The 21,584-nt window shown below is 44.7% G+C and overlaps 1 protein-coding gene and 1 pseudogene across 3 annotated transcripts in view; one reads left to right on the top strand and one right to left on the bottom strand.

Annotated features, from left to right (window-relative positions):
- The window catches only part of ZNF532 (zinc finger protein 532), a 66,715-nt gene extending 57,213 nt beyond the window's left edge, over window positions 1-9,502 (bottom strand). For 2 of the 3 annotated variants that reach the window (XM_066614415.1, XM_066614417.1), the window contains exon 1: window positions 9,397-9,502. The gene's annotated coding sequence lies outside the window, so the exon portion shown is untranslated. Of the gene's footprint in view, window positions 1-4,739; window positions 4,822-9,396 lie in introns of those variants that run through there. The other variant, XM_066614416.1, reaches the window with a different exon arrangement.
- Window positions 6,836-6,955, top strand: LOC136642553 (5S ribosomal RNA; annotated as a pseudogene).
- Window positions 9,503-21,584: the final 12,082 nt, after the last annotated feature.

The following is a 21,584-nucleotide window of genomic DNA, read 5'->3' as shown; positions in this document are numbered from 1 at the left end:
GTGTCAGATTAATGGCTCACTCTCCATTTCTTTAAAAAAAAGCTGCTGGAGCTTGGAGAAGAGGTAGAGACAAGTCCCAGTTTCCCATGATTCCTCGTTCACATTGTTTGGGCCTATGCATGACTGTGACCTCAATGTATCCTACACCCTGACAGTCTCTGACTCACATCCTTAGTCAGACAGTACTGTATTTCTGCTAAAAAAAACCTGACTGCAATTTATATGCTTAACCACAGCTTTAGTCCATCTCATCAAACTGTTATTTTTAAGCTGCATGAGGGTCCCACAGAATTCAGATACAGATCCTGGGCAGTTCAATAAAATGAACAGAAAAATAATGACAATGAAAAAGCCTGTAATGTGTACTTGGACTACAAATGCAATAGAAAGAGGTGACCTTCATCAATTTCCCCATTATCTATCACAGCCAACAGGAAGAAAAAACTACACCAATCTCATCAATTTGAGGGTTCCTGGAAATTATAAGCCAAGCTGTAGGATACTACAACTAAGGTAGGGATGGATGGGTTGGAGAGAGAGAAATCAAGGGTGAAAGAAGGGAGAGTGAAGGAAAGGTGAAGAGCACCATAAAGGCCTTCTTAAGGTATTCAAGGAGGAGAGGTCTATCAACATCCAATAGTTATAATAACATAGCTACATGTACCAGAACATGTTTGGAAGCAGTATATTTCTTGAATACTAAACAGGGTAGGGCTTTGCCTTCATACCCCTTTTGCAACCTTCCTAGGAACAGCTGGCTGGCCACATGCAAAACAATACATTGAACTAGATGAGTCTTTGATCCAGCAGGGTGTGTCTCATGTTTATAGTTACCATATGGGCTGTGCGGTGCTGCTATGAAGAAAAGGGGAAGAGGTGTAGGCTGTGGACCTGATCCATACTCAGATTTTGGTATATGCTAGCCGCAACAACATGTTTCTTATTCCTGGGCACCATGTGCAAAGCTAATTAAATTTTTCCATTGCCCCGGTGACAACATCAAATTTACAGACTTCCTGGCAACTAGGATTATTCCAGAACTTGAGTGTGTGATTCTTCTAGCATCAGAATTTTTCAGCCATCACGAAATTACTACAAGGACTTGCCTATACAAAAAATCTGTTCGCTTCAGTTTAAGTTACAGTTAGGCACTGGTTAAGCTAAACCTAACTAAAAAATCTGCTGTATAGCCAGCACATCAGCAGGAATGAATGGATGACTAGTTGCTCTGTAAATCAGGTACCAAAGCAGGTTCACACATTCAAAAGACAGATTTCCATGCAGAAGGATCCACCACTACCACAACCCCAGTTTCCCTTTCCTGGCCCCATTTGGGATGCTTCCTTGAGGTAACAATCTGTGGTGACTGATGTTTCATACATTCAGGTTATCAAGTGATCACTTTAGTTAGCACACGATCAATGTGCTAAGACATCTATGAGAAGAGCATCAAGGCATTCACTCAACCCCTTAAGCAGAGGTTTAAACAAAAACCATGCATCTGCTGTATGTACGGCCCTACTATAGACCATACCACTGTAATTCAGTATTAAAAATAACCTGGGTGAAAGCCAACAAATCCAGTCAGGGCTTCTGTATACCGCCCAGGACTTCTCAGGCCCCTCCCTCCCACCTCAGCCAACTCCTCCTTAAAAATCAAGGGACCCTTAAAAACCACCTCTAGCAGTGTGAGGTACTAGAGCTTAAAATGGAGATTGGGAAGGCTTCTACAAATGTGCCATAGCAGGGCACAGCTGCAAGGTTTTTTGGATTCAGGGTTTTGCATATAACAGAAATTTAGATTATTCTAATGGCTCTCTTTACTGCTTTTCCATTGGTTTACTTCTTCTGCCAGAGCAAAATGGATAGCAGTTCTTTGTTCACAATAGCCACAGATAACTCCGGGCAAGAACACCAATGACTGGCACAAAGTAGGCCCTAGAAACATCTGGGTCAACATTTTTACCCTTGCTTCATTTAAGCCAGTGTCTGTGTATACCTTCCTTTATTTATATTTATATACTTTCAGGGAAAATAAAGCAAATGATTTAATTTCCAAAAAAGATCTAAAGTCAGTCAAACGCTTATTCTGCTCAAGATTTGCTACTGAGATAAGGCAGATTCCAACATGAGCTCCTGATAAGAGGGCCAGCCCTCAAATATTAATCTGCATTTTCAGCTTAAAAGGATGGCCTACATGCAAAAAAAAAAAAAAAAAAAAAAAGAGCCAACCCTCAAAAATCTCTCAGAGAACAGACTGTTTGAATATATTAAACAGAAACATCTGAAGAATCATAAACAATATCTGTTCAGGTTTCTCATGTTACAGCAAACAGCTCTCAGCATAATAGTTAAATGAAAAAAATCCTTTGCAGAAAGCAAGACAAGATAAATGCAGAGCACAACATGTGAACAGGCACATATATATATATATATATGCATGGTGCCACACTACTTCCAAAACCTAAATTCAATGAGAATATTACCACAACATGAAGTGTTAGTACTTACAGTTTTAGAATAGCCTACAAAACATAAAGGTGATCTCATGTAACCCTATGGATTTCATCTGACCCTGGGGGGAAAAAAGACCCAGCCATCCATACTATTCCTCATCATGGACAAGTGGTTTCTGAAACAGACATCTACAACCAAACACAGAACCTCTGTATATTTATATTAAACATAACACAAAAATGAAATCACAGCACACACTTGGCTCCCTCATGCAAGCTACTGAAAGCCCCACCAGATCTGAGCAGCACAATACAGTATACCTGGTTTAAAACTCTATACAAAATATTTTCAGACTGAACAAATTGCATGCTACTGTCAATATACTACAATTTTTGCCTTAAATACCTTATGTCATCTGCTGCACAATCAGGAAATAAAGAGGTTCCTTAATGCTTGTGTCACCCTCTAAATGCAGGCAACCCTGCCTGTCACCAGCCCCCAAGAAACTTACCCAATCAAAATACTCCCAAGGCTTTTAAGATTGTCTACTTTATTCTGCTTGAATACAATGGACAACCTAAATTTCAAACCAGATCAGAACACATTTTTTCCACTTGTATATCCTCCATCTTTATTTGCTTTTTTCCCCATGATTGCAGATTTATAATATCAGCTGTCAGCCAGGACAGGCTGGATTTTAGTAGGATCATAATGCACATAAGATTCCAGGCTTGCTGATGATTTCCTGTTTTAGGAAGTCACAGTGTTTCTAGCAAAAGAATCCCTCAGGCAACAATGTTTAGTGCTCGAATATAATCTCTAAGAGCCTTTGTTCTTCCCTTTGCCACAATCATTACTGCTTTGCTTTCTCCTACCTCCCCCGCTCCTTTTCTCTGAAGCCTCCAGCTTCAGCATAAGATGCAAAATGCCTGCCCTTATCTAAGTACACATTTATTTTTTAGAGAAGGAAAACAAATCTTATCCATTATCCAATGCTCTGAAGCTTCGAGTCAGAAGGAGACATTCCTTACCAGCTGATGCAGTGTCCATCCGGTTTCCTATCTGTATGTAATTAATGCTCGGTATTGTAATTTATGCCACTAGTAATCCATTGGAGTTCTACAAACCTTTAAAATAAACCTACCCCCCTCCACTGGGCTGCAACAGCCCAATACAATACAGTTTAATAAGCAAAATGCACATTCTGTTTACATATTTCCACATTTCTATTGGTATAAAAATGTACGCCTGCCTCAATAGCCCTTTGACTTAACAAATAAAGACACAGTTCTCTAATTTGATCAGAAGGGGAAAAGAAATGATTGTTTGTTAATGAGAAGATGGAAAATTATAAAAGTTTAATGGCCAAATAATGCAATACAGCTCTCTGCCATGTGGTCCAGAATTTATGATTGTCACACAGGGGCCTGTTCTTTTATGAGTTAACAGTGGGGAGAAAATGTCTGCCTGAAAGGTAACTCAAATGGAGGAGGCTTGGTTATCAATAAGCCTTTATAAACAATAGCTTTAATCCAATTAAAGATGGATAAGTTTAACAGCATTTCTTCACCTAATTCAGACCACTGTTTATTCATCAATGTGCCTGGGTGCACAATCACAAACTGCACTGAGGTTTTGTACACATGTTATCTCCATGCTATTGTGCTCAAAAAATACCATAGCTCACCTTGTGGACCTTGACCTGTGGGCAGATTTTTTTGTTTGTTAATGTCACTGATCAGATATATAGCCACAGATGTATAACCACTGCAAACCTGAAAGGGTTAAAGGCAGTCCCCATCAATAGGCCTACAAGGAAAAAAGAAAAGAATATGCCCTTATGGTCTCTTTTACAAATGCTCTCATGCGCAATTTTACAACTACACTGCTCGCTCTTGGCCTTTAACAGAGACACAACACACACATACAGGCTTAATGTCCTTTTTTCCCCCCTGAAAAGTAACACACAAGACAGCACCCTGCAAATAAGACAGCATGCAAAGCAGCAATCCTGAGTCACGAGCATAAGCAGAAATACAAATCCTTCAATCCATTTTTATTTTGTTCAGCTTAGAAAAAGCAAAGCAAAACGGCAGAAATGTCCCACCTAGCAAAGCAAAGGAAACATCTTTTAATGGGTGACAAATCTCAGCTCTTGTCCATTCCTCTAGCAAAAGAAAAACCAAACCCCCAAAAAAGGCATGAACAGCCAAAGTAATTGCAGTTGTTGCAAATATGTACAGAGATACACAGAATCCTTTATGACTACATTAGCCACGTACCAGCGCTGTGTGTCTAAAGTGTGCATTCACATATTGTTAGGGGATGGTATCTTTCTGCAAGATCCTCTGCTTTTGGTTGCCATGAAGGGAGGAAGCTATCCCACTGTAGTAGCTCAGTGACTGCATTGTGTTCAGGAGCTGATCTGCCTCAAACCAGTTTCAGCCGGTTCTGGTCACCCTACATAAAAAGCTATGGCAACCCTCGCTGAGTTGCCAACAAGTCCCTGAAAATCAGAGGGGCTCGGTCGTTTGCTTGCTCTGGTGTCAGGGCAATTGCTGTCCTGTTCCCCTTTCTGCAGCCCCCATGCACACAATCCCCCCCCCAACATGCACACTGCATTCCACACACAAGCGTCCCCTGTGCTTTTTTTTCCTCCCCAACTTACCTCCCAAAACCTGGCTGAAAAGCTGTGTGTGTGTCTGTAGCTAACAAAGAGAGACTGCAATAAAAAAAAAAAATCCTTACAGGATCTCCTTTTGCTGCACAAAGGCTACTCAGCCACAGGAGCAAGAGGGTGACTGCTAAGCAGGGCTTCCCCCCCTTCCCTTGCCTCTGCTCCCCAAGAGATGCTTCTAATGAGTGCCATCCCTTCTCCTGACTGCCCTCAGAACCTGCAAAGGAAGGTTTTCTTGCTCAATATCCAACCCCAAATACACACATCCTTGCAGCACTTGGGGTGGTTGTGAATTATTCTTGCATCCTGCAATGCTGATGATTACTAGAGGTCTTTTTGACCTACCCCCCATCAGCAACACACATGTAAAATTACTATGTGGCTACAGTTTCACAAAGAGATGACTTCATTGCAAGGCCTTCACCCACACAGGTCTTACCACCACTGCTGCCGCACGCCATGCCATGCCACGCCATGCCATGCCATGCCATGCCACGCCACGCCACCCACCCCACCCCCAGGGCCTTCTCATCTGGGGCAGAGCTCAACAACCCCTTAGACATTCAATACAAAGCAATGTTTTGTTTTATGAACCTCGCCTGGATACAGGGCCCATCCCCTACATTAAGTACAGAAGAGGGAATTTCGGCAGGTGTAGCTCTTCTCAAGCCTGTTCAAGTTTCACCACCTGAAATTCCTTCCTTCATATTATTAAAAGCAGAGACCCCCAACCCCTTCCCTGCACAAACATTACATGTTAATCTGAAGTCCTCACTGGAGTCTATGTTCATCTCATCTTTCCTTCACAAATCTGGCCCCTTAACCTAGAATCTTCCTGCACCAAGATGACTTCACTGTACTATTTTCACAGCTGCAAATCCATTTTTGCCCAGCCCACAGTTATAAATGGTACACATTTTATCCCTGTTGCATATATGCAACGTTGGGCAGAAATGGCTTAAATCCCTCAGTGCTACCTTCATATGAGACCTCAACCCAACACATCTTCACACAAAAATGGCCCCTGAAAATGGTCAGTTTAAAAATTGTCCACTTTCTACTTCCCCTCCATGCAACAGCATAATTTATTACCATTTGTAACTGTTTCCCAGAACTCTGGACTTATTTTGCTCAGGCTGGTAGCTAATCAGCATTGTGTATCATAAGGTCTTAGGAACAGTAGGCATTATTGCCAATGGTTTGTTACTGGGACTAAACTGAGAAAAAGTCCATGGTTGGGTTTAATAGATGCTACAATGAATAATACCACATTGGGCCAGTTTGGACAATACTGCAATGGCCAGCCCTTCTAATTGCATGATGAGGGGTGTGTGCCTTCATGCATTCTGCTCCCCCTTCTGATGTGCCTCTGTGTTCTATCACACAGGAGCATGGTCCATCTGAGCCCTCCTTCAATGCGCAAATTAAACACTTTTAAATAAAGCTGCCGCCACCCCATGATTATGCAGAAGGGTACCAGGAAGAGGAGCCAGATATGGGTGCAGATATTATTGCCTGATGGGCCCTCCTAGTCTTGTGATGTGGGCCTGCATCACAAGACTAGAAGGGCCCATCAGGCAGTACCCGTAACATCTGAACCAGCCCAGTAATTGTCTATAACTGGAAACCGTTTTCACAAAGGGAAAAGATTACACTGCACTATTTGTGGAGTTTGTCACACAAACTTTCAGCAACTGTTGCAGTTGCAGCAACTGTTACCCTGCACATGCCTGATCTCATCTGATCTCGGAAGCTAAGCAGGGTCAGGCCTGGTCAGTACTTGGATGGGAGACTGCCTGGGAATACTGGGTGCTGTAAGCATATACCATAGTCTTTCGAGACTGAAGGTTGCCAACCAACCACACAAACTTTCACATGTTCCACTGCAGGATGAGAGCCAGTGACAGAGAAGGAGCTTTACAGTTGCAACACCATAATAACTTCCCCACCACTATCCACTTTCTAACCAGTGTGGGCCCTAATCCCATTTTGTTTCTACCATATTCAGTCTCCTAACCCTCCAAGCTTTGTTTCCTTTTAGTCTCTCGCCACCATCTCACAAGGGAGAATTTCCCAGCCATGGTTTCTCGAGAATAACCACCACTCAGTAGTCCACACTTTGGCAACATGGCTGCCAGTGAAGAAGCACCTCTGCAGGCGGGAGGCTGGGCTTCATGTTACGGCAGAAATGTCTTCAAGCACTCAGTTTTGACAAACAGCATGGCTAGCTCCCATGCCCGTGCACAACTCCATCAGAGCCACTGGTGTGAGAAGGAATTATGCAATCCAGTTGAAAACATGACTACTGCTTGCATTTGTTACCACAGCAACCTGAAGCCCCAACCACAGAGCAGTGGGGGGTTGGCGGCAGCAGGCCCATCACCAAGGTAACATATTAATTTATTATGAAACACATTCTATTCTACCCTTCCTCCAAAGAGCTCATAGCATATCATATGTGGTCCTCCTCCCCACTTAAGCTTCACAGCAACCCTGTGAGGCGGTGAGAGACTGGCTCAAGGTCACCCAAGGGATTCCATGGCTAAGTGGGTTTTTTTGTCCAGATCACTCTGATCCAAGTAATTTTACAGCAGATTCTGACAATCGAAAGCCATGTGGCTAAAAGTTTGGACAAGCAGCCCTCTGCAGCCTTCAACTCCATGGTGAAAACTTGTGTCACTACCACTCTGCATAGAGAACCCCGAAGAGGCTGAGTGTAGATCAGAGGTGGGAGATGTCCACATCTGTGCAATGGCAGGCACCACACACAGTCAGCTTGTAATCAGATTGTGTTTGTTCCATAGTTGTCTGAATCCATCAACACAATTGTTAGCAGCTGGGTTAGAATCCCCACTGTGGGGATGCAAACATATCCTTTCCTGTCCCTTTATTGTGAATACAACATGTTTACTAAAGGACAGAGGAAGGTATGCATGTGTGTGTATGTGTGTTCAACAGAGTTTATTCCCTAGTAAATGTGCTTAAGATTGCACCCTAAATTATCTCGGTGTGTGTGTGTCCCACTTGAACTCAAAGTAGGGCCACCATTCCTAATTTGGCTTCTAGCCCTCATCTCATTGCAGAGTTTGGTTATAATTTCAGACTGCAATCCTTACACCAGGGACATGCTGTGGATGGGGAGGCAGGTGAGGCAGAGCCTCCCCACTGGAGTCCTCCAAAAAGCGCTGCCGCCATATGAGGCGCCTAAGCTATGCGCATGGGTTGTGGGTGCTTGGGTGCCTCACATGGTGGCAGGGCTTTTTGAAGGACTCCGGTGGGGAGGCTCTGCCTCACCTGGCTTCGCACCCACTTCAGGTCCCTGCCTTACACCCAGGGACCAGGGAGGCTCGCGTGGGCTCAGGTCTGAATACCCGCGCCTAGGGCTGTGCTGTGTGAGGTGAGGACGGACTAAGGGGCCAGCCAGTTGGAAAGGCCAAGACCCCAAAGCCATCAGTGACCACTGTGCAGAGTTAGTCTTCCTGTGTTGAACAGAGCTCCGGGGCTCTCCGCAAGGGTGGGACACCCAGAGATTGAAAGGGCACCAAGAAGGAAGAGACAAGGACCCTCATCACTGATTCACCTAGATCCCCACACCCAGCTGCAGATCAGGGCTGGTGTCTTGGAAAAGCCACTCTGTCCCATATACAGTGTATCTCTCACACATCTGAGTCATACAGTGTATCACAAACACACCTGAGCCACACAATGTATCACACAGAGAGAGAGAGTTCCAGACACTGAGCAAACCCACGAGCTCCCTGCCCAGCTCCAGAGCTCACTGCAGGGCCCAGAGCCGCATCCCTGCAGCCGCCGGGATCGGCCCCTGGTGTGCCCGGGCGAGCAGATCGCAGAGGCTCCCCGGCGGGCCGCAGGGAGCTCCCGAGGCCTGGCAGGCTGCAGAACCCGCGGCCCTCTCCTGGAGCTGCGCCCCGCTTCCTTAGGCGGAGGCCGCGGTGGCTGCTGCTGCTTCCTGCCTGCCTGCCTGCCGCGTAGGCACTGCAGCGGGAGCGCCTGCTGGGGAGGAGGGAGAAGCGGTGGCTGCCCTGTGCTTCTGGCTTTGCAGGGCACGCAGCCCGGACGAGATGCAGTGCGGAGGGGCTGCTGGACCAAGGATGGTGCCCCTTGCTCAGTGTGTTGGAGGCTGCAGCAGCAGCAGCCAGGCCCCAAGGAAGGCACCCAGAATCTAGACCCTGGATCTCACTCTTTCTCTCTCCCCGATCCCCCACCTTGCATGCAAACTCTTCGCCCCCATGCAAACAGACCTGCTGCGGGTAGCCTTGTGCAAGAGGCCAGCGAGCTGCCACCCGGGGAGGGGCTGATCCTGCCAGGGGTGCTTTTTTTCAGGCAGACATGTTTAAGGGCTCCCTCTCCCTGCCACAGCAGCCTGCAGAGAGAGGCCTGGCTGGAAAAGATGGTTGCACATAATGGCAGGCAGGCAGGGAGAGAGAGAGAGCGAGAGAGCGATCGAGGCTCTTGCTGGGACTAGAGGAAAAGGTGGGGGGTGGGGGATGCCTCGGTGGCTTGGAAAAAGGCATGGATGGGGTGGGTGGAAGCGATTCTCCCCTGTGGATCCAATTTAAAACTTGTCACTGGAGTGTGAAGACGGAAGGGGGAGAGAAAGATCCTCCCCCCTCCTTGATTAGTGCCTCTTTTCTTTGGAAATCAGGGATTCCCTCTTGTGGAGAAAAGCAGCGCAGGGGAAAGGAGTTAAAAGCCATCAAGGCATCCAGCCCCCCTCCCTGGGATATTTTAATTACAGGCCAGGAAGAAAGGAACAGCTCAGGAAAAAGGGGACCTGCACAGGCTCTGCAGGGGTTGCCAGGCTGCTGCTGTTTGGAAATCCTCTCCATGAAACCAGACGGAACAGGCCAGAGGGGCACTGGGTTGGCAAGAAACAAAAAGAGCCCCCCTCTTCTCCCCCCTTTTTTACAGCAAGGAACATGTACTAGACCCCAAGAAGCACGTTTTTTAATACCCCAAATTCCTCTGAAATGCAATCAGTTTCCTCCAGCAGGGTTGGCATTTTAAAATCTGGAACTGGAAGGAATTTTAAAACAAACAAGGATAAAATACCACCAGCAGATAAGAATGCATTGATTGTCTTGGAACAATAGGAACACTGTTTGGGGCTTGCCTCATTTAAAAAAAAAAAAAAATCTCCCCTCTAGCACAGAAAGGAAAATGGGATGGCCAAGGAAGCAGGTGTGAGAACAAACCACTTTTCATGGCTGGAGTGAAACTGGAAATGTGTTTTTATCTCCCTCCCTGCTTTGGTTTGTGCCCAGGAGAATGAGGGAGTCTGTGCAATAAGGGCAAAAAAGATAGTATGTTTGTCATCCTAGCTTGTGCTTCCTAGCTTGTGTCCCACTGGTCTAAAAATTATAGGGAGACACAAGTTAAGTGTGTTTTCAGAGTTAAGATCAAAACCCACTGCCCTTATCATGGTCAACCCTTATCTAGCCTTATACAGCAAATTTGTCATATTATGATAAGGCTGCCTTTGTTTCAGGCACAGCTCACACAGCTTAATAAAGCAGAAGGCATTTTAAACAGTAATTATTTTCCATGTATCCTTACGGTTCTCAGCTCTGCTCAACAGAGACAAGGGAACAGTTTCACTTGTATTTCCTTGGCTCTGTCTCAGCACCATGATTTCTCTGGTAAACCTTTTAATTTTTAGGCTGTCTATGCCATACTGAGACAGCAGTGTCCATGGAATGTTCATCACAAAAGTTCATAGCACTTTTACAGTTAACATAGATGTCAAAATCTTCTGGCCTAAGGACCATATTGTCAATTTTGTAATGGCGATGGGGCCACAGCAAAAAAAATAATGAGCTTTAGTGTTGGGTTCCTGCTCCTCCCCAATACTCCGTTAAAAATCCACTTGCAGTCTTAAATATACACACTTTGAGTGAATATAGACAATTATTTAACATATGATAACTTACCACAGTGTGTATCTAAACAACCAGTAGGCCAATCATCTGTACATTTATTACAATTCTGTCCCATCTTTCATGGAATGCAGTATACGTGGTCTTCCTAGGCAGTCACCAACTAGAACTAGTTTGATGCTTAGTTTGAGCCAGGAGGTGGTGTCATGTGCCCTGAGATCATGGCCAGGCTGGGTGGTTTGTTGATCAGAAGTAGCCTTGGCAGATTCATAGGTGACTGGCTCTAACCCTGCTGCATGAAGAAAGTCAGGAGCTGTAGCTCAGTGGTGGAGCAACTGCCCCAGGTTCAAGTTCAGTTCCTGATACCTCCAGAGAGAGCTGGGAAAGACCCCCTGTCTGAAACCCTGGGGAGCTGCTGGGTTTCAGCAGCTAGATGGCCCAATGGTCTGACTTTCAACTTCATTTGATATGTTCGTTTTGTGCCAAGAAAATTTTAGAGCAGGTATAACCTCATGTTGGATTGATCATTAAAATGATATTTTTGGATTGTTTAACTGTATAGTCCCATAAACAACCTTTGTGGGTGAGAGGTCTCAATAGCAATGATGACTTTCTGAAAGCTCCATGTACTCAGAGAATACCAGGTGTTGGGAAGCAAAAGCTGGAGAAGACAGTTGCCGCCATTCTCTCCTTGTGGTCTTCCCAGAGGCATCTGGTTGGCCTGGTGGGAAACAGGATGCTGGATTAATCAGACCCTTTTTCTGATCCAGCAGGGCTTTTATGTTCTCCTTTTCCTCCATCTCTCCATAACCCACTCACAAAGCTGAGTGGCTAAACCTGACTTAGCAAAGTAACTTATTTGGCAAGATTACCCACTCCTCTACTCCATTTGATTATTCTGGCCCTCAAGACTCATGGAGAGTGGGCTACCATACAGTGGCAGTGTCACCTTTCCAGCACCAAATTTGATGAGAAAGGAAACCCAGGCTATATATGATGTGAGGAGAGCCATTTTAAGATCTCCCAACTTTTTTAATTTGACATGAAAAGCAACCACAGGTTGGGATAGGGGAATTGCATCAGGTATTTAACTCTTTCCTTCGCCCACCCTGCAATTTTCTAAATCAAAATAAATCTGAAAGCTGCTGGTGCTGTTTTTGCTGTTGAGGGGGGGGGCAATACAGGTGCCCCCCCCCAGCAACCCCAGATAGGGATAATAGCAACTGGGGGATAAAGCTGGAAAGGTAACTGAAAAATTTGGAATGGTTGACAGTTCTCCTTAGCACAGATACAGTGTAGCCCAAGCCATTTGGTTCAGGGCTATGAAGGATGTTGTTCCTGTCAGTTTTGATCCTGTACAGTCAATCCTGCATGTGTTCTAATCCTGTCCCTGGCCTTAAATTTAACCTTCCGCCCTTCTCTCATTTCACTTCCACTTAGGGTTTCCAAGCTCCCCACACCCAAAAAAAAAAAAAAACCAAACCTGATCTGCCCAGCTCCCTATGTGTTTTTACAGTAGTTTGACTTGCAGTAATCATCCTCTGAGGCTTTTCATGACCTTGAAATAAACACTATCACCCGCTTTTAAAATAACTTTCTTAAGTGAACAAAAGATTGCAGCAGGAATGTATTTATCGAAACAGCTATGAGGAGCATGACGAAACAGTCTGCATGAAAAGAAGTGCTATTTACCAAGGATATGTTATTTTATTTGAACACTTATATCCTCTGTTAGGGCCCCCAGTGCTTACAAAAGATCTTTGCAATAGTCCCATTAAAGTCTAGGATCCAGAAAAGAAATAACACCATTTTCTTCACATGATGCCGAGGGCTGTAGCTCACTAGTCACACATGCTCTGCATGGAGAAGAATTCAGTTTCAACGTTTAGCAACTTTGCAATTGCTGGTCAGAATGAACTATAAAGATCCTATGATGACACAGGCAGAATTCCCTGCCCTTGGTTTTTCCTTCTCACCATTTGGTGTTGCTTTCTGAGTAGCAACTCTAAGCAAGGACCACTGAGGCAACTGTGTGCAGAGCTGAGTAGTTGTCATTTGCTCAGCTCATGAGGGAGCTAACTGCCACTTGGCAGTTACTTCTACTTTGGACGCTTGAGGGTTCACCATGTTGGCTTACAAAGGTAGCCTCCATCAGGGACATGTGGTGAGTAGGGAGGCTTTGCTTGTGAATTGTAAGTGCTTGAGCACCTCCCACAGTGGTGGCACTTTTTGAAAAACTCCAGTGGGGGAGCATAGCCTTCCCTTCCTTACCAACAACCACATGTCCCTGGCCTCCATGTTATCCCATTCCCAGCAGGACTGGCCACCCATTCATGAAGCTATCTGAAGAGTTCATCTTCTTGGGCAGGGGTGTCCAAAGTTTTTGGCAAGAGGGCCACATCATCTCTCTGACACTGTGTCAGGGGCCAGGGGAAAAATAATTAATTTACATTTAAAATTTGAATAAATTTACATAAGTTTCCGTAAATGAATATATTAAAGATGAACTTATATGAATGAATTAAGGTCTTGCAATAGCTCAAGGCCTATAAAAGGCTTTGCACAAAGCAACGCTGGCCTTTCCTTTGCTGCTGCTACTGCATCACAGATGTGAAACAGCAACAGTGGAGGAAGCCCTCATTCCACATCTCATTCAAGAGGTCAAAATGTCGCCCTCACGCTGAGAGCAGATGTGTTGGGCCGGTGTGGGCTCCAGCAAGTCTCCAGAGGGCCAGAGGCTCATTGGAGACTGGGGAGTCCCTGAGAGCTGCATTGGGAGTCCTTGAGGGCCGGAAGTGGCCCCAGGGCTGGGGTTTGGGCACCCCTGTTCTTGGGCAACAGGTTGGTACGGGGTGACCACCTCCATCTGCCCACTCGACTCTCTACTCCTTCTCCCCCTGCATCCTGAGCAGGAAAAGAAAAAAGGTGGATGGAGTAGAAGGGGAAGTGTGGACGTGGGCTACAGCATCACAGTCTAGTCAACCACTCTTCACTGCTCTACACTCTCTCTTCCATTCTGTCCCCCTTTTCCTTTGTCAATCCAGGGGCCAGAAGGAGTAGAGGTTTGTGCATTGCCAGGTAAAGGACAGGCAGCAGTTGGCCTCTGGTGCCAGAAGTTTTGGCATTCTGCCTCTGGTATTAGTCTTGATCCTCAAATATACAGATTGTGTGGGAAAGGATAAGTACATTAGAACATAAGAACAGCCCTACTGGATCAGGCCAAAGGCCCATCTAGTTCAGTTTCCTGTATCTCACAGTGGCCCACCAAATGCTTCAGGGAGCACACAAGACAACAAGACACAACCTGCGTCCTAGTGCCCTCCTCTGCATCTGGCAATCTGAGGTAGCCTATCTCAAAAACCAGTGTTCCACTGGTAACCATTCCTGAAAGGTTTACCCACCGGAGAACATACAGGGAATTTGGATAGCAAGAATTTTGAATAGCAGAATGAATGGGAGGATTTACTGTTAATTTAAACACTAAAAATAGGATGAATTTTAAGGAGATTCTAAGAAAGCCACATTCTTAATTTGTTTCCTCTCCCCCTTCACTTTGTAGGATGAGCTAAGAAATACCCAGACGTTTATAACAGTACAACTGGCAGCAATTACTCAGTGTTTGTTGTGTTTCAGAAAAAAATACTTTGCTCACTTCCAGCTCCATCCCCAGTCATTGATCTGACATAAAATTATAAGTTTAATTACACTTCCTCTACCTGGAAGTGAAATTCTTTTCGCATCTAGCACCTTTGAAACTTTTATTAAAACAGCAGTAGACTTCAGAACCTTAATTGCTCGCTCAGGGCCTGTTCCCAAAGCAATCAGTACAGTGCTATTTATTTACAAGCTTATACAATATAGTCAGGATTCTAATCCAGTCCCTGAATGTACATTTTTCCGTACTTCATATTATTTTCTAAGATTTCAGTAACTAGAAACGGATTTCTAGTTTTCAATTGTATAACGTTTTGGAGATCGTCATATTGTAAATGCTGAAAGGGAGGGGCGGAAGGATCAACTCTTCTTCCTAATCACATTTCCATCATGGCCTTCAATGAGTGGAGGCATGGACGTAAATTGGGATGTCCTAGTTTATCCTCTCAATATCCTGCAGAGTGGATTAGGCTCAGAAAGAGAAAGAGTGGCCTAAGTCAACAACTGTAGTTCTAGAATCTGGGACAATTAGCCCTCAGTGCAGTCCTTTAGCCAGGATGATTTTGAGTATGCAAATCAAAAATCATCTCACATACATGGGTCCTAGAGTAATGGCAGCTCTAAAGTGTGAATGGCAGCAAAGTAAGAGCCAAAAAAATTGGCAGTACTGTTGACCCTGTCTTAAGACTTTAGCCAGTACCCAACCTCTCTGCCCAAAGAAGACTGATGATTACCTATGCCCCTTTGGCAGGGGCACTGTGGCAGAATAATTAGAGCATTGAACTGAGCTGAAATTCTCCCTTAGCCACAAAGTTTGTATGGTGACTTGACCAGTCACTCTCAGGTTAGTCTACCTCACAGGGTTGCTGTAAAGATCAAATAGGCAGAGTGAGACCCATAAATGCCACCCTGAGCAACTTGGAAGAATGCTGGAATAAAAACATGTAATCTGTCAATAGAAAATAAATGTGTTCAGGGTAAATGAACACTGTTAAAAGTTGGTGTGTGGGATCATGGTGACAGGCCTTGCTCCTGAACTAGACACCCTCAGTTGGATGCCTGCAGGAAGTCTATTTGGCTGAGCAATCACTGCATGCTCAGGAATCCTGGAAAAGCCGGGTCCCCAGCTGCAGAGAGAGTTCCATACACATGAGTTATATGGGCACGGGCTCCATGCAGATATCCCGTTGAATGCTTGTAGATCTCTCCTCTATGCATGATCACTCATCCTAGATCTGTCATGAGAACAGGGCTCTAGTGAACTTTGGGGCTGAACAGGATTTGAATTCATGACTCCCCAGGCCAAATTCAACTCTATGTACTACCCCAGAAGTCTGCAGCTCTTTCAGATCTGGGACCCACTTTTAACCCTCCCCCCCAGCTGAGGGGAACCTAACCTACATTGGGACTACAGTATGGATGAAGCTTTTTTGCCCTACCCAAGGAAGTGAAGCCAGCTCCACTCTGCCTGCTTTTCAACATTTACTGAAGGACCCAGCTGCACTGACAAATCTTTAATTATCTTTGCATTGTACTCTCTGTTGTCATTTTGGCCTTTCTGCCGCCTTTTAGTATTGTTTTAATTCTATATGATTGTACTTCAATATATTTTGATGGATTTTTGTTTTTATATCCAGGTAATTCACTGTGAGCTTTGGTTTGATTGCAAAGGGAGGGTAAACATCTCCTAAAGCAGTGGTTCTCAAACTTTTCAGCACCGCAAGCCACTTTTTAAAATGATACTGTATCTGCTTTACAAAACTTTAAAAAAAGTGATATAGAAAGAAATATTATTTATTTATTTACAAGTAATATTTTATTTATTTGCAAAAAAAAAACTCAATCCATTTTTCATAATGAGAAAAAAGCACACCTCAAACAAAGATTCAAACGTGTCCCTATACTGACCCAAGCTTTCAAACTGCAGGAGCTCAGCCCTTTTGCAGGCCAGTTAGACTCCATGAGGGAGTCTGTGCAATAAGGGCAAAAAAGATAGTATGTTTGTCATCCTAGCTTGTGCTTCCTAGCTTGTGTCCCACTGGTCTAAAAATTATAGGGAGACACAAGTTAAGTGTGTTTTCAGAGTTATGATCAAAACCCACTGCCCTTATCATGGTCAACCCTTATCTAGCCTTATACAGCAAATTTGTCATATTATGATAAGGCTGCCTTTGTTTCAGGCACAGCTCACACAGTTTAATAAAGCAGAAGGCATTTTAAACAGTAATTATTTTCCATGTATCCTTACGGTTCTCAGCTCTGCTCAACAGAGACAAGGGAACAGTTTCACTTGTATTTCCTTGGCTCTGTCTCAGCACCATGATTTCTCTGGTAAACCTTTTAATTTTTAGGCTGTCTATGCCATACTGAGACAGCAGTGTCCATGGAATGTTCATCACAAAAGTTCATAGCACTTTTACAGTTAACATAGATGTCAAAATCTTCTGGCCTAAGGCCTAATCTAGGCCTAATATCTAATCTAGATTAGGCCTAATCTAGGCCTAATCTTCTGGCCTAATATCTTCTGGCCTAATATTTTACTTGTAAAATATTACAAGTAATATTTTATTTATTTGCAAAAAAAAACTCAATCCATTTTTCATAATGAGAAAAAAGCACACCTCAAACAAAGATTCAAACGTGTCCCTATACTGACCCAAGCTTTCAAACTGCAGGAGCTCAGCCCTTTTGCAGGCCAGTTAGACTCCATGAGGGAGTCTGTGCAATAAGGGCAAAAAAGATAGTATGTTTGTCATCCTAGCTTGTGCTTCCTAGCTTGTGTCCCACTGGTCTAAAAATTATAGGGAGACACAAGTTAAGTGTGTTTTCAGAGTTATGATCAGAGTTAAAGATTCGAACGTGTCCCTACTGACCCAAGCTTTCAAACTGCAGGAGCTCAGCCCTTTTGCAGGCCAGTGAGCAGCTATCTGATTTTTGAAGAGCCTCAAGGCCTGAGGCAATTAGTTATCTGATCTTTCCATCACCTGTGTTTTCACTGGAGGCTCTGCAGGGCCCACCCAAAATTGGGTCATAACTAACCAGGTGGTTCTGGACCCATACTTTGAGAAATGCTGTTCTAAAGAAAGAAAAACAACTAAATATTTGACACTCTTCATTGCATAATATTTGGGGAGCAGATTTTTACCTCTGTGGCTCTAATAGTAAGATCAACAAAAAGGCTGTAGATCAATTGGCACCTCCGCATAGGGGCAGGAAAGATCTTCATCCACAGACCTGGAGAGCCAGCCTAGACAATAGTGACTGCAGTGAACCAATGGCAGGCAATATAAGGCAGCTACCTCCTATTCTCAGTTGCTAGGCCTTCAAGCAGATGCCTCAAAAGCCTCTGTGCATATATTGAGTGCATACACGCTGAGTATGTAGTGTATGCAGTCTTGTCTGTTTGGGAAAAGTTTTCAATGCCTCCCCCCCCCCACTTCTCTTTGTTGCACCAGATGCAGGGCTTTGCTTCTCTGAAAGATATGCCGCTCATCACTAAATTATTCATGGCACACATGTCTGATTAGATCTTGGCTCACACTTATTAATACGCATCCGGTTAGCCTTTTGCAGATGGCTCTGTCATCAGCTATTGAAGCTCTGTGTGCTCACCTGCGTGAAACGTTAAAGGGGAAACGTTGGCACTAAACTTTCCATGCAGGTTCCTGAACGCATTAATGATTTTAACACACCATCTCTCTTCTGTTGGGCCTGTGGGGTGATGAATCGTTTGTGATTCTGCTAACTGAAGCACTGAAGGGGGACCGGAGCTGAAACAGCCCAGGTCACCATGGCTATCTAGCCCCTTGCAGTATTCCTATTTATTATGATATTTCTCAATAGATTCAAGGTGGTTCACATAGGCAGGCTGAAAATAAATCAATATTTCAATGAGATTCTTATAAGTATTATTCCATGAGACAATCTCACAGAATCTTCATAGTGCAGTCATCATATTGGTTGCTGGCTCTTACATTTTCCAAGCTCTCACAGCAGCTACAACCAAGCCTCAGACCAGCATCTCAAGACTGATATCCGGTTTTTTACCTCTCAACTCCTCTATACTCCACTCCTCCGCACAGACTTGCCAGCGGCCTTGGCCAGGCCTCCCACCCAAGCAACCGATCCAGCTTAGCATTTTCAAGCAAGGCAACAGCTCAACCTCCACATCTAGTGAAAGTTTACGTTTCTTGCCTGTTCACTATGGTTTCTGTTAACTTGCTTGCACTTTGCTATTGATTCGTATCTCCAAATCTTTGCAGATCCGCCATATTAACAGAAGCAGTTGCTACAATTCAGAGAGAACAAGCCTTTGAGATGCTAAGATAGACTCTGGTCAGATTTTTTCTTTTCAGTGATACCACAAGTCCCAGTAGCTATGAACCAAATCCTTTCCTGCCAAAGAATGTTTAGGGTTCCATAGCCACTGTGTAGTATCTCTTTAAGGCAGGGATCCTTCTTCCACATAGGATCCAGACATCAGGTCCATCAATAGTAAGAATTCGTGTGTGTTTGATGCACACACTTGAACCTCCTGATTAGGCTGTACATGTAAGAAAAAGAGATAAGAACAGCCCCACTGAATCAGGCCATAGGCCCATCTAGTCCAGCTTCCTGTATCTCACAGCGGCCCACCAAATGCCCCAAGGAGCACACCAGATAACAAGAGACCTCATCCTGGTGCCCTCCCTTGCATCTGGCATTCTGACATAGGCCATTTCTAAAATCAGGAGGTTGTACATGCACATCATGGCTTGTAACCCGTAATGGATTTTTTCTCCAGAAACTTGTCCAATCCCCTTTTAAAGGCGTCCAGGCCAGACGCCATCACCACAACCTGTGGCAAGGAGTTCCACAGACCAACCACACGCTGAGTAAAGAAATATTTTCTTTTGTCTGTTCTAACTCTCCCAACACGCAATTTTAGTGGATGTCCCCTGGTTCTGGTGTTATGTGAGAGTGTAAAGAGCACTCTCTATCCACTCTGTCCATCCCCTGCATAACTTTGTATGTCTCAATCATGTCCCCCCTGAGGTGCCTCTTTTCTAGGCTGAAGAGGCCCAAACGCCGTAGCCTTTCCTCATAAGGAAGGTGCCCCAGCCCCGTAATCATCTTAGTCACTCTCTTTTGCACCTTTTCCATTTCCACTATGTCTTTTTTGAGATGCGGCGACCAGAACTGGACACAATATTCCAGGTGTGGCCTTACCATCGATTTGTACAACGGCATTATAATATTAGCTGTTTTGTTCTCAATACCTTTTCTAATGATCCCAAGCATAGAATTGGCCTTCTTTACTGCTGACGCACATTGAGTCGACACTTTCATTGACCTGTCCGCCACCACCCCAAGATCTCTCTCCTGATCTGTCACAGACAGCTCAGAACCCATCAGCCTATATGTGAAGTTTTGATTTTTTGCCCCAATGTGCATGACCTTACACTTACTGACATTGAAGCGCATCTGCCATTTTGCTGCCCATTCTGCCAGTCTGGAGAGATCCTTCTGGAGCTCCTCACAATCACTTCTGGTCTTCACCACTCAGAAAAGTTTGGTGTCATCTGCAAACTTTGCCACCTCACTGCTCAATACTGCCTCCAGGTCATTTATGAAGAGGTTGAAAAGCACCGGTCCCAGGACAGATCCTTGGGGCACACTGCTTTCCACTTCTCTCCATTGTGAAAATTGCCCATTGACACCCACTCTCTGCTTCCTGGCCTCCAACCAGTTCTCAATCCATGAGAGGACCTGTCCTCTAATTTCCTGACTGTGGAGTTTTTTAGTAGCCTTTGGTGAGGGACCGTGTCAAACGCCTTCTGAAAGTCCAGATATATAATGTCTACGGGTTCTTCCACATCCACATGCCTATTGACCTTTTCAAAGAATTCTATAAGGTTTGTGAGGCAAGACTTACCCTTACAGAAGCCATGCTGATTCTCCCTCAGCAAGGCCTGTTCATCTATGTGTTTTGAGATCCTATCTTTGATGAGGCATTCCACCATCTTACCTGGTATAGATGTTAGGCTGACCGGCCTATAGTTTCCCGGGTCCCCCCTCTTTCCCTTTTTAAAGATAGGCACAGCCTAAAGATGGGCACAGCCAGGAGAGATGCATGCCTAGATAGAGGACATTGCTCAAAGGATGTTTCTGTCCTTGGCTTGCTTACACTGTAAGTCTCTCAGAGCTAGAAATACAAACGTTTTTAGGACCACCGAAGGCAGTGGTGTCACTAGGGTTTGCGTCACCCAGTGCGGGATGCCAGTGCGTCACCCCCCATACAGTGGGTGGGGCAACACCCCAGGTGGTGCGTGTGGCGACATACCATCACCCCGCCCCCACTGGTTTTTTTGGCCGTACCTTTTGATAGAACAAAGATAGAATACATTCTGCATGAAATTGCGCATGATGGTATTATTCTTCCAAATTGTGATTTTGGTCACTAGTGGTGTCACACTGCGCGCCCCCCCCCAGGGTATCAGCTTACTAACACCTTATTGCAGTATTTCTCAAACTTTTAGCACTGGGACCCACTTTTTAGAATGACAATCTGTCCAAGACCCACCAGAAGTGATGTCATGGTGAAAGTGACATCATCAGGTAAATTAAAATAAATAAGCATAAATAATTAAAGTAAAACAAATAATTAAATAAGCAGAAGCCAACCCTGTTCCACCAAGTGAATTTCCTCTGTGGCCTGACTGCAATAACACCCCCCCTCCAAAAGCAGTAAGGTTTTCAGCCCTACCCAGTGCCCAGTTCAATTTAAGAACTTCTGTTTAAACCAGATCACTGTCAGGATCCACCCGGCTTTGCAAGTGTCAAAAAGGTTCACCTTATCACCTGAAGCCTCTGTTTTGATTCTTTTTTGGGGGGGAGGCTACCTTCTGGAGCACTTGTTT

This window comes from Tiliqua scincoides, chromosome 2, assembly GCF_035046505.1.
Source record: "Tiliqua scincoides isolate rTilSci1 chromosome 2, rTilSci1.hap2, whole genome shotgun sequence".
NCBI lineage: Eukaryota > Metazoa > Chordata > Lepidosauria > Squamata > Scincidae > Tiliqua > Tiliqua scincoides.
This window is presented reverse-complemented; position numbering and strand designations above follow the sequence as displayed.